The sequence below is a fragment of the Giraffa tippelskirchi genome, chromosome 7 (assembly GCF_054371585.1).
Source record: "Giraffa tippelskirchi isolate mGirTip1 chromosome 7, T2T-mGirTip1v1.2.pri, whole genome shotgun sequence".
Taxonomy (NCBI): Eukaryota; Metazoa; Chordata; class Mammalia; order Artiodactyla; family Giraffidae; genus Giraffa; species Giraffa tippelskirchi.
Window position 1 is genome coordinate 20715816 of NC_137281.1, and position 13870 is coordinate 20729685.

At 41.7% G+C, this 13870-nt stretch overlaps 1 pseudogene; it reads left to right on the top strand.

Annotated features, from left to right (window-relative positions):
- Positions 1–410: 410 nt before the first annotated feature.
- Positions 411–967, top strand: LOC145513726 (small ribosomal subunit protein eS12 pseudogene; annotated as a pseudogene).
- Positions 968–13870: the final 12903 nt, after the last annotated feature.

Sequence of the window (13870 nt, forward strand, 5' to 3'; positions counted from 1 at the left end):
GGAGAATGAAGTCAAAGAGCGACTAACATACCAAGCTCCAAGTCTTACTACAAAGGTACAGTAATCAAAACAATGTGGTATTGGCAAAAGAATAAACAATGTATAAATCAGTGGAATCAGATACAGACCCATACATATATAGTCAATGGAACAGATGCAGATACATACAAATATAGTCAACATATCTTTCATGAAGGAGCAAAGACAATCACACAAAGAAAAGATAATCTTTTCAACAAATTATTCTTGAACAACTGGGCATTCACATGTGAAAAATTAATCTAGACACTGACCTTATGCTTTCACAAAAATTATTTCAAAATGAGCCATAGTTCTTTCCCTGCCTCCACAGAATCAAGGTGGAGGCTGTGGGTGTGTTCAAGATTCATCTCCACCTACAACCCATCACCATGGCCCAAGAAGACATTGGTGCTAGAGGTGCAATGTATGTTGGTTCTGTTCTGCAAGTGGTGCTGAAGACCTCCCTCATCCACGATGGCCCAGCAAGCGGAATTCCCTAAGCTGCCAAAGCTTTAGACCATCGCCAAACCCATCTTTGTGCGCTTACATCCAACTGTGATGAGCCTATGTATGTCAAGGGGTGGAGGCCCTTTGTGCTGAGAACCAAATCAACTTGACTAATGTTGATGACTGGAGAAGAAAATGGCAACCCACTCCAGTATTCTTTCTTGGAAAATCCCATGGACAGAGGAGCCTGGCAGGCTACAGTTCATGAGGTCACAAAGAACTGGACACAACTGAGCAACTGAGAAAACACAAAGTTGATGACAACAAGAAATTAGGGGAATGGGTAGGCCTCTATAACACTGACAGAGAGAAAAAACCCCATAAAGTGGTTTGTTGCAGTTGTGTGGTAGTTAAGGACTATGGCAAAGAGTGTCAGGCCAAGGATGCCATCAAGGTGTATTTAAAATGCAAGAAATTATCAAATAAAAAAAAAAACTAGACTCTTGTCCCTCAAAAAATAAACAAAAAACTCAACAAACAAACAAAAAAGGATCATAGACCTAAATGTAAAATGCAAAGCTATAAAGCTCCTAGAAGATAACATAGGAGAAAACTCCAAGTGACCTGGGGTTTTCCGATGAACTTTAGCTGTAACAAAGGCACGATCCCAGAAAGAAAAGTTTGGTAAGTTGGACTTGATTAAAGTTTAAAAGTTTTCTGTGAAAAACACTGTTAAGAGAATAAAAAGACAAACCACAGACTGAGAAAAAATATCTGCAAACACACATGTCACAAAGAACTTTTACCAAAAATGCATAAAAAATTAAACAATTGAATTAAAAAATAGACAAAAAATCTGAACAAATATTTGACCAGAGGAAATATACAGATAGAAGATAAGCATAGGAGATATTCAACATTATGCATTATTAGTGAATTACAAATTAAAACAATGAGAAAACTCCACACCTATTAGAGTGGATAAAATTCAATACACTGACAACACCAGATGCTGATAAGGATGTGGGGAAATTTTCATTCATTGCTAGTGAAAATTTCAAAGTGACGCAGTCACTTTGGAAGACAATTGGGAAGTTTCTTTCAGAGTTAAACATAGACGTATAAAAAGATTCACATGCTCCTACATACTTATCCAATGGGTTGAAAACTTATGTCTAAACTTCACGTGAAAACCTACACATGAATAAAGCTACACTGTTTATAGCAGCTCTAGTCAGAACTGACAAAAATTGGAAGGAACCAAGATGTCATTCAGTATGTGAATGGACAAACAGTGGTACATTCATACTCTGAAATATTATTCAGTGATACAAAGAAATGAGCTATCAAGCCATGATACAACAGAGATGAATCTTAAATGCATATTTCTAAGTGAAAGAAGCCAATCTGAAAAGAGTGCATATTGTATGATTCCAACTCTATGGCATTTTGGAAAAGATAAAACTTTCGAGACAGTAAAAAGTTCATCAGTTGTCAGCGATTGTGGAGGAGAGATGGTGAAAAGGTGAATAGGTGGAACATAGAGTCTTTTGTATAACGTAATTTGTATAACGTAATGATTGTGCATAACTTGACATACTTGGAAAAACATGTACAACACAGAGTGAACCTTAATACAAACAACGGACTTTAATTAATAACAATATGTCAGTTGGTTCAACAATTGTAACACCAATGTAAGCATTAATAAGAGGAGAAATTATGGCCAGAAGATTTGGGAAGTCTTTATTTTCCTTTCAATTTTTCTGTAAACACATAATTTCTGTAAAACATCTATTAAAATTATATGGATTAAGGAAGAAATTTAGAAAACATTTTGAATTGAAAGAAAATGTAAAGACACCATATAAAATTTGTGGTATGCACTTAAATAAATGCTTAGGGGAAATTTAGAAGATTCTAAGTTTATATTAGAAAGAACAAAGATCTCAAATCAACAACCTAAGCTACTATATAAGATGGAAAAGGGGCAAAATAAACCCAAAGAAAATAGAATGATGGAAATAATAAAAAGAAATAAAAGAAAATAAAAAAGCAATGAAACAAAAGTTGATTATTTGAAAAAAAATTTTAGGATAAATCTTATCCAGACTGACCAAAAAACAGAGATGGATGTACATTACAAATAGTAGAAATGGCAAGATGGAAAATCCTAACAGACCCTAGAGATACTAAAAAGTTAATAAAGGAATTTCATGGGGAAACTTTATGCACTTAAATCCAACAACGTAGTCTAAATGAGTCAATTCATTGAAAAGTACAAAACCAAAATTTATACAAGAAGAAACAGATAACCTGAATGGTCTTATCATTATTAAAGACATTGAATTGCTAGTTTAAAAAGAAAAACTCTGGAAACTTCAGGCTCAGATGATTTCACTAACAAGTTCCAACAAATATTTTAAGAAGAAACATCAGTTCTATATAACCTATTTCTGAAAATAGGAAATCTTTCCAACTAATGACGTAATCATTGCCTTAACACCCAAACCAAACCAAAACAGCATAAGAAAGGAAAACTACAGACCAACATCCTTCATGAACACTGATGCAAAAGTCTGCAATATAATATCAGTAAATTAAATGCAGAAATACATAAGAATAATAATATACCAATAATTACCAAGTGGGATTTACCCTGGGAGTGTTGGACTGGTACGATGTCTGAAAATCAAGCAGTGAACTGCCTTAACTATCTCAAGAAGGAGAAAGCACATAAATAAATTGATGTAGAAGAAGATTTGACAGAATTCAACACCTATTTATATATTTTTCTGAAACCCTTATCAAAATAGAAGTAGGATGGAAATTCTCAACCTAATGAAACTGTATAAAGGACATGTACAAAAAACCTACAGTTGATATCATACTTAATGATGAGAGACTAGATGCTTCCCTCAAGACAGGGATCAAGATAAGTATGCTTACACTCAGCAACCCTATTTAACATCTTACAGGATGTCTTAGCCAGTATCATAAGAAAAGAAAAAAATAAAGGCACGCAGGTTGAAAAAGAACAAATAAGATTGTCCTCCTCTCATAGAAAACATGATTGTCTACTTAGGCAATCCCGAGAAATCTATAGAAAAGTTTTCCAGAGCTAATAAGTAGCATTAGCATGGTCCCAGGATAAAGGATCAACACAAAAAATATAAACTCTATTTCTAGATACTAGTAATGAATCACTGGAAACCAAGATTTTAAGTGAAAGTGTTAGTCACTCAGTAGTGTCTTACTCTTTACAACCCCATGGACTGTAGCCCACCAGGCTCCTCTGTCCACGGAATTCTCCAGGCAAGAATACTGGAGTGGGTTGCCATTCCCTTCTCCAAAGGATCTTTCTGACCCAGGGATCGAACCCAGGTCTCCTGCACTGCAGGCAGATTCTTAGCCATCCAAGCCACCTGGCATCCATTACAAAAGCTCCAGAAATGAAATGTGCATGTGTGCTCAGTCCCTTCAGTCATGTCCAACTCTTTGAGACACTATGGACCGTAGACCGCCAGGCTTATCTGTCCATGGGATTCTCCAGACAAGAATCCTGTGTAGGTTGCCATGCCCACCTCCTGAAGATTTTCCCGACCCAGGGATCAAACCCGCATATCCTGCGTCTCCTGCATTGCAGGCAGATTATTTACCCACTGAGTCAGTTAGTTATAAATCTAACACTAGTAAAACATTTGTAGTACCTGTATGTTAAAAAAAAAATGTATATAATAATAAAAGCAATCAAAGATGATTTCTATAAGTACTTATGCATGTTTGTCAACATTATCTGATTTTAAAACTTACTATAAAAGTAATCAGGGCTTCCCAGGTGGCCCAGTAGTGAAGAACCCGCCTGCCAATGCAGGAGACACAAGAGCTGCAGGTTAGATCCCTGGGTTAGGAAGATTCCGAGGAGTAAGAAATGGCAACCCACTCCAGTATTCTTGCCTGGAAAATTCCATGGACAGAGGAGGCTGACGGGCTACAGTCCATGGACTCACAAAAGAGTTGGGCATGACTAAGCGACTGAGACATGACATAAAAGTAATTAAGACCATGTGTTACTGGAAAAGGGATAGATCCATAGATCAGTGCATGGTTTCTAGAAACAGACCCACACAAATATGGTCAACGTACAAAGAGAAGTCAGTGCAGAAAGGAGGAGCCTGCTAAGGGTAAGCGGTCAGAGGGGAGGAGTCTGAACACACCACAGACCTCCAGGGATCACTTGTAACTATGGTTACCATAAACTGAACTCAGAGAAGTCAAGTAAGCTGTCTGCATTCTGACAGCCAGGAAGTGATCCAGTTCCCATTCCAATAAGATCACTCAAGCTCCAAAATGCATACCTGATTAGTTAGCTCTGTAATCACCAAATTCTACGTCACAGAAAATGACAATATCACTTACCTTGAAGGGTAGGTTAGTGATTCTATAAGATTTCAAGTGTTTATCAAAGTGTCTGGCAGGGGCAAAAATCAATGAACCATAGTCATGACTTTCTATTCTAATAAGAATTGGATTATTCGTATTAGAAATATGGCCCTTCAGTTGGAACATAAAAAAGTCACATTGTCAAAATTACAGCTAAAATACCTGAAATCACCTATAAATTAACCTACTTAATTTTTAATAATCAATTTTATGAATAGTTTATAAAATAAATATATGTAAGTATATGCAGTCTTTTTCAGATTATAATGAAGAAGACTGAAAATAAACAAAGTTTACAATTTGCTATAAAATGAGATCATTTCATTCGCTAGGCTTGGGCAAATGGCACATCTTTCAGCCCCAGAACCATCTGCTCTAGGATTTTAGCAAGATTTCTTTAAAAAGTGTAAGGTGTAAAGAGAGACACCCACACCTCACAGGATGAGCTGGGGAGAACCTTCCTCTGCAAGGAGACCCCTGTACTCCCCCACTCCAAGTTACTAAATCCTCGGTGGGCATCCTTGGACGCTACCACGGAGCATGACCCTTCTTTGTGGGGCCAGGACGCCACAGGGCTGAGCTCCACTGCTCAGGGACAACACGACAGCTGTCTACAGCTTCTCCAGAGCACAGGAGACCGAGATACCAGCTCTAAGATTTGTTTGCCTGGTTCATCTGCTTGTTCCCCCTTGTTTTCTCTCAGGCGACCCTGTGAGTGTGTTCTCAGTGGGGAGAAAAGGGCTGGAATGCCTGCACCTTGGTGCAGACGCATTGGGAGGCAGAAAGGTTTAGCCTCACAGACTCCCAGGCACTCAGCTCAGCCCTTTGGTTATTCCCTTCAGCAGCCTACTTGGTCTGACTTCTGATTAAAAAGCAAAACAAAATTTCTTGTAGGCCAACTGTAAAGGTTTAAAAGGCTGGTTTCTTAAGAGTATTACCTCAAAGAGAAAAGCCAGAACTGGGCCAGTTTCCCTTCCAGCCAAGCCTAAATAATCACATAGGACCTGAATTTAAAAAGTGACAGGGGTAAAAGAAAAAGAAATCATGCAAAAGGAGAACCTAAGAGGATGTGAGAGAGGAATGATCATAGTCAGGTGACGGCAAAGCCCCAGTCAGCCCCAGTAAGAGACAGAGTTCAGACCCAAAACCTGGAGCCCAAACACCAGGGACAGGCAGGAAGAAAGTTCTGCAGGGTCTACTCTGAACCTCTGAATATCATTCCCATCCTCTTCACCCTTTCTCATTTACAAGATAAATAAGTTTAAGATGTAACTAAAATTATTTTACTATCTTTTAATCACTAGAAATTGTGTATAATTATTTTACCTCCACTCTACTGCCAAGAACTGCTGTGAATTACTTCACTTCTCAAAGTGTAGAAAGAAAATGCTTCAATTTTGCATTAATTAAAGAATTTTTTCCCCATTCCTGTCCATTAGCCGCCACCACGCTATGGCTAAGAATGGTCATTACAACAGACAGAAATAGGAATATAAATTTCCTGCTAATGAAAATGTCAGGGGGAGATGCCGTCTATCACAGAACGTTCTGATGTGGCGATGGCTTTTTTTTCTGCCTTGCACCTTTCTCTAGTTTCCAGGAGACCTGCTTGGAAGGGCAAGCGTCTTTTATTTATAGATACCTGGAAAGCATCCTTTGCAATAGATTGAGGACTATACTCAGATCCTAGTAAATATTCCATTGATTTTTAAAATTGCTCCCTTTCTTATCAGACCTCACAGGGTCTTGGCCTGGGAAGCCTCGCTGACCTTCTCCCCTCCTAAAGAGGCCACTTTTCTTGAGATCAGAGGCAGCGTGTGCATCTGTCGCCTGCCTGCCGCTCTCTCACCATTTCTGAGATGAACATGACATCAGTCAGCCTGCTCAATTGGTCCCACCTTCCTCATACCCTCAGGGTGGGGAGTTCCATTGCTCACAGTTTTGAGAGCTTGTTCAGAAACACTCTCATTCTGCCCCACACAGAAGGATGGATTTGGTGTTGGATGATGTTCAGCTCTGGCCGTGGCGTGCAGCTCTCTGACTTCCTGGGGCACACATGCAGATCTGATCACTGGGTCCTTGTACCCACACAGCCCCAGAGGCCCAGCCCCAGACCTCCCTGGAGAGGGTTTATCCCTTTTCAGGGAAAGCCATCTCCCTGCCAGGCTTACAACTCAATTGGAAGCTGCTAAAGGCAATGTTGTTTTTCTTCTCATAATAATCAAAGGCCAGGAGACCCACTTTGGAAAACCCTAGTTGACTCACAGAGAAGAAATGGAGTCAGGAAGCACTTTTAAAACACAGGCACCTTTGAAAACCTTACGTACATCGATCTCTATATGGGTCTGTGTTTGCTCCTTAATTCCCTTTGGCTGGTGTGGCTGTCGAGAGGGCTCTGGTCATGACAAACCCATATTTCTTCCCATAGGATGGCCTTCCACACCCAGAGCCTCCTTACCAGTATCATAGTCAACAGGGCTTGTCCACTACAAAATTGTGTAAGCATCCAATAAGTCCTCAAGTTTATCAGCAGGAAGGGGGCTAAGAGATAAACTGACTACTCATTAGTCATTCTCTACACAATTGTGCTGGCCTGGCTGTCAGAAGGATTCCAAAAATATCTGTTCTCCAGAAAACTTCCAGACAGGTTGTGTTGAATGACTATTTTAGAAATAATATTTCAACACGTTAAAATGACTATTACAAGCCACCGTTCGGCTTCAGTTCAATTAAAGATGAATGGATGAAATCAATTTCCTGGATCCAAAGGTCTTTGGTTCCAGTGACCACTAGTAACTGGTCCGCCTCAGTTTCTTACATTGCACAGGAAGTAGAGATGGTCAAAAGACTGGGCCACAAAGTACTGCAGAATTTCTCCCCCTTATTCAATCCATGTTTGATGAGTATTTACTAGTTACCAAGACCTTCTCTTCATTTCTACAGGCTACACATCTTCAGGTATGTTCTCTGTGATGTCTGCAGGAAGAAGTAACGTGAGGGTACTAAGAAGCAGGAAGAAAGCAAGAATTCAAACGGCAAGAAAAGCCAAAGCCATGGAGACATGGACCCAGGATCAGTCAGGGTGAAAATGCTGGAACCAGGAATGGAGGTCTGGGGCAGGCTGGCTGAGCAAACCATGGTCAGCTGATGCTCATGAAGGCCCTATTATTACCTCTAGGACATACTGATGTGCAACATGCTAGGTCGCTTCAGTCATGTCTGACTCTATGTGACCCTATGAACTGTAGCCCACCAGGCTCCTCTGTCCATGGATTCTCCAGGCAAGGATACTAGAGTGGGTTTCCATGCCCTCCTCCAGGGGATCTTCCCAACCCAGAGATGAAACCCACATCCATCTCCTCTAGAGATGAAACACACGTCTACTGCAGCTCCTGCATTGCAGGCAGAATCTTTACTGCCAAGCCACCAAGTAATCCCCAGGACATACTGCTATTTTACCTTTTTCTTATCCAAAGGAAAACTGAGTTCCATGTGCACATTTCCATATGTTTTAAATAACAGAAACACCAATAACAAGACATGTAATGCTCCGCTCAAGAAGCCAAGGGTGACTCCTACTACTGAAATAAGTAACCTAAAACCAATAGCAACTAAAAATCTCAGAGTCTCTCAGGAAACACAGCTCCTCTGCAGAATTTGTCTAAGCTCAGGAGTGATGCCTGTAGCAGTTTTAATGCTATTCAGGGCTGAACTCTTCTCTGCAGAACACTGCAATACTTTCTAAAAAGCACTTTCCCAAGGACACCTCTTTCTTGAAAACCTCTATCGTCTCAGAAAGCATCAATATTTAACAGGAACCACACCAAAGAGCCATCTTACAGCTTTAAGCACCCAACCAACCACATGGAAAGAATCAATGGAGCCCGGTGAAACCCCATCAAGTCTAATTTATTCTCATGACCTAACACAGTGGCCCAATGGATGCTAATCACTGACAGGTAAGAAAGATACCACATCCATGCTTAGGGAGCTCACAGACAAGCCAGAAAATGAGGTAGCCAAATGATGATGGCCCAAAAAACAGAATATGGCACCCAACGTGCTTTGTAGGTTTTGGAGATGGGGGAGTTCTACTGCTAAGCCAGGTAAAGGGCTTTCCATTTTGTGTAAGATTCAAGACCTGGAACTGTATCAGAAGGACCCCCAGCCTTGGAGAAGATCTGGCCAGTGATAGGGCTTGGGGTTGAGAGACAGGGAGCAGCCTGTGGGATTATGGAAAGTTCAATAAGAACATGAGGTTTCCCCAAATCTTCAAAGAGATTTTTATAGGATTTCCTGGGACTGTAACCACCATCTTCCCTCAAGAAGGTGAGCACCCTGATGCCTGGGTTTACCCACACCAGAGGATCCAGGGGATGCTGGCTTTCCATGCAATGAGCTAGAAACATTTGCAGACGTGACTTACCCCACTGGGACCGCCCCCAACTCTACCTTCCCTGGAGGCCAATGTCCTGTCCTTCAGGTAGGAGCTGAGTCATTATAATAAATAACAACATCTCACATTTATTAGTTTTTCTGTGCCAAGTACTGTGCTAAGTGTTTCACATGCCATATATCATGTTATCCTCATAACAACTCTCTGACATTTATTACTCATCTTACAGAAGCGAAAGCTGAGAGAAGTAACTTGCCAAGGTCACGGGGCTGGCAAGTGGAGGACCAGGGTGCCAGCCTACCTCTGACTGCAGAGGCCTGTCTCTCTGCATCCAGCCTCCTCTCTCAGGAACAGCATCGTTGCTTAACGAAGACCCCTGCCCTTTGTGCCAAACTTTTGTCGATATCGTTATTTAAAGGGACACATCCCAATTTATCCCAGTATCAATTCTCTATATCATTTACCTCAGCACTGATTGTATCATTTGCAAATTAGCATTAGGCAGCAATTTCTGGTTCCATATAAAACTATTTAGCAATCTCGCCAAGAAAATGAAAGATGTAAAGCAAAAGCCTGGGTGCTTGAACTTAATTCTCTTCCTTATCTTCTTGTTACATATTGACGTATCTGAGGCCATTCAAAAGCATCCAACTTGTCTTGCCTGAGTGCAAATCAGATTATTGACAATGAAAGCCATTTAATAGGTTATTTAAATGTTAGAGTCCTATCTCTGTGGGATCTGCTTCTTGACTGGCTTCTACTGCAGAATGGTCAACTTTTGTTTATAGAGAACAGAGATATCTCTGTTTTTGTGGTCCAAATAAATGTAGGTGCTATGGGATGCCTGCTCCAGTACCTACAGTCATCTCTTTCCTGATCACTCCCACCCCAACATTCTAACCCTGGCCACCCCAGATATGAGCCTGCGTCCCCATGAGCCCGCTATGGATGGCCACACTGCTGCGAGGAGACAAGCCAGGCAGCAAGCTCAGGGCTGTCTGACCTGACAGCCCCTGAATTCACTGTTCAATCTACCATAATTCAGCAAACCCCAACTATTACTCAGTACAGAATCAATTCCTATAAACACGCTCTAGAAACATTCTGCCTAGTTCCATTTATTTAACAATATTCATTATCAAGTGCCTGCTCTGTGTTTGGTATTGTCTTCAGGTCTGGGAGAGAGAAACAATCGTAGCAGTAAAAGCAACCAAAACCTTTACTGTGGAGGACACTGTGATGTGTCCAGATCTCCTCTCAATGACGTGTTTGTGTCCGAGAAGTTGGGAGTATAGTCAGCAGGTGGCTTTCACCTGTCAGCTGCTTCTGGAGTTGCTTCACCCAAGGTCACGCCCCTACCCAAGCATTCCACATTCAATGACTGATGACTACAGAGGTAGGAAAGCCTGGCCATCTCAGCTCAGCTCTTTTTTAAGTCTTTATTTAATTTGTTACAATATTGCGACTGCTTTATGTATTGGTTTTTGGCCACGAGGCACGTTGGATCTTAGCTTTTCAACCAGGGATCGAACCTGCACTCCTTGCGTTGGAAAGCAAAGTCTTAACCACTGGACCACCAGGAAGTCCCCTAGCCCAACTCTTAATGGCTCTTGGAGCTCTGAAACTCCTTACAGGTTGCCGTTCTGCCTGGCTACAGCCTGACTTCTCCCGGGGCTTCATCATGCTTCCCCTCCCTTCCTTCTGCAGCTGTTTAGACCAAATGCACACTTTCATAAGCATCAGGCACACTAAATGCCATCTCAGTGTCTGCTTCTGAGAAAACCCAACCTGTGACAACCACAAACAGGAGTAGCCCAAGAGGAAGCGCTCGCTGAGGTAGGTTTTGAAGCTGGATCACTCAGTCTCTACTCCACGGGCCATAAAGACCACATACTCCTGGTAGGTGTCAGGGCATCTGTTAAAGCTTTCATAGGTGCTGATAGTGATGATATATTTCCTGGCATAATGTATTTGGTAGCTGGAAAATATGAGGGAAATAACTGAAAGGGTGACAGAATCCAGCTAAACTGGATTGTCGTTTGGAAAAAGATAATGAAGAGATCAGAGCAATCCATCACCACTCGAAAGCTACTGTGAAGCCGGTGGACCTCTTTGGAAATGTACACAGGGCCCTCATCTCCTGCAGCAGGTGGACAGAGGGGCGAGGACCAGGACTTGGATGGACACTTCAGAATGGCTAAGCTTCCTAGACGGTTATACTCCCAGTTCCCAATCTGTAGGTCTGCTATGCTAAACTGAGGCCCCGACTGAGAAAAAAAAAAATTAGACTCTGAAACTGGGATGGAGACATCAGAAGAATGCCTTGGAAAATCATAAATCTCCAGATTCCTCAGAACCGTCTGCACCTGCAGGAGTGGCCCGTCTCTCCCTAGCAGGAGGTAACCTCTCTTAAGTATTAAGTGTTAGTCACTCAGTCACATCCAGCTCTTCATGACCCCATGGACTGTAGCCCACAGGCTCCACTGTCCATGGAATTCTCCAGGGAGGAATACTAGAGTGGGTAGCCATTCCCTTCTCCAGGGGATCTTCTGCACCCTGGGATCCAACCCCAGTCTCCTGCACTGCAGGCAGATTCTTTACCATCTGAGCTACCAGGGAAGCCAACTCCTCCCCTTCCTTGCAGGCAATGCGAAGTCCTCCCCCACATCAACACTGACCTCTACTTCCCCTACTCCTGCACTAGGATTAAATTACAACAAAAGCCAGCTGGACTCATGCTGGATCTGATAAGAGAAAAAGTGTTGCACCTTAAAGGCACTACAAGATCCTTCCAGGATATACCTGTTAGAGCCAGATTACATCAGACTTGGCACTGATAGTGCTTGAGCAAGGGAACCAAAACAAGAGGTTCAAGTAGATGCAGTTTGTTAATTTAGGAGCACTTTTTCAGAATACAAGATTTGAAACCTTGGCAAAAACCGAGGAGAAATGTGCTACTAAGATGTCTTCTGGGAGCATGGAAGACGCAAAGAGCCACACTAAATACCAGAATTGCCACTGCAGAGAGCAGGAGAAGGAATTTAAAGGATCTAGTCATGCCAGGATGGATATACCCTGGAAGGCCAAACACCCAGATGATCATGCTCCACGGGAAAGTCTAGAGAGTATGTCATTCACAAAAGGTCTACTAGAATGTTCTGGTGTGAGGGGCACAGGATCTTTGTGAAGTTCGATGATAATTCCCCTCTGCAGACCAGAGATGGTGGTGGAGGAGGCTGTTACAGAACTGGGCAGTGGAGACAATGGAAAAAACACCGAACCCATAGGGGAAGAGTCATTATGTGGTACTTAATCGCCAGAAGCAAGAGCACATAATTATTGTAGTAAGTGCAAGGTCAGAGGACCACAGACCTGCAGAGAATTATCAAAATGGTTAATAGAACATGGTGCCCCTGGAGGAAAAATAGAAGAGCAACCAACAAGGATACTACTCAATTTGCACAACAACAACAACAAAAAAAAAACACAAAAATCAAAAAATCTAAAGTGAATGATAAAGAGATTGAGGGCAGTTGCCTCAGTAAAAAGCCATGATTCCTTGTTCAACTTTTAGACCTGGATTCCACTGAATGAATAAAAATCAATGTCCCCACAATTGGAGGATCCTACAACACCATGGCAAGAATACCCAATAATAGTTCTCTGAGTCCTTCCCCAGGGAGAATTGCACTGTGCCCTAAGGAAAGGGAAGCAACCAACTGTTTTTAAGACTGCTGGACACAGGATTTGAATTGACATAGATACCCAGAGACCCAAAAATTTATCACAGTCTTCTGGTAGAAGGAGATGTAGGGGAAATACATGACCAGTGGAGCTCTGGCCAAAGTCTGCCTCACAGTGGCTTCACTAGATGGGGCATCGGTATAGACATACTGGCAAATTGACACCTGGAGTCTTTGTCTGTGGAGTAACAGCTGCCCTAGTGGGGACCAGCATCCAAGTGGAAGCCTATATCACCCCCCTAAATCAAGATAGAATTTAAATAATAATATTGTATCCCAGGGCAATAGAAATTTGAGCTCCTTTTAAAGATCTAAGAGATTCAAGGGTGGTGGTTCCCATCACATCTCCATTTAGCTCACTAGTGTAGCCCTTGCACAAAAAGCAGGTGAATCCTGGAAAATGACAATGGACTCCTCAAACTCAACCAAACAGTTGCCTAAAATGTGGCTCCCTTATCAGATGTAGTATCTTCACTAGGGTAGATCGATATGACCTCAAGAACATGGTTGTAGCCTTTGATTTAGTGAATGCATTATTTTCCACCACAATCAGAAAAAAAGATCAGAAATGATTCTGGGAAGAACAACAGCAAACATTTACAGGTTTCCCTACTCCTCTTTTAACACTCGGTCATAATATAGTCAAAGTGATCTGAACCATCAGGAGGTCTCACGAAACATCCCACCGATCCCCTATGTCAATGACATCATGCTAATCATATCCAGCAGAGTTTTGGAGGCTTTGGTAATACACATGTATTCCAGAGGGTGGGAGAAAACCTCCTTCAAAGACTCAGTGCCCTTGCATATTTCTTTTTAT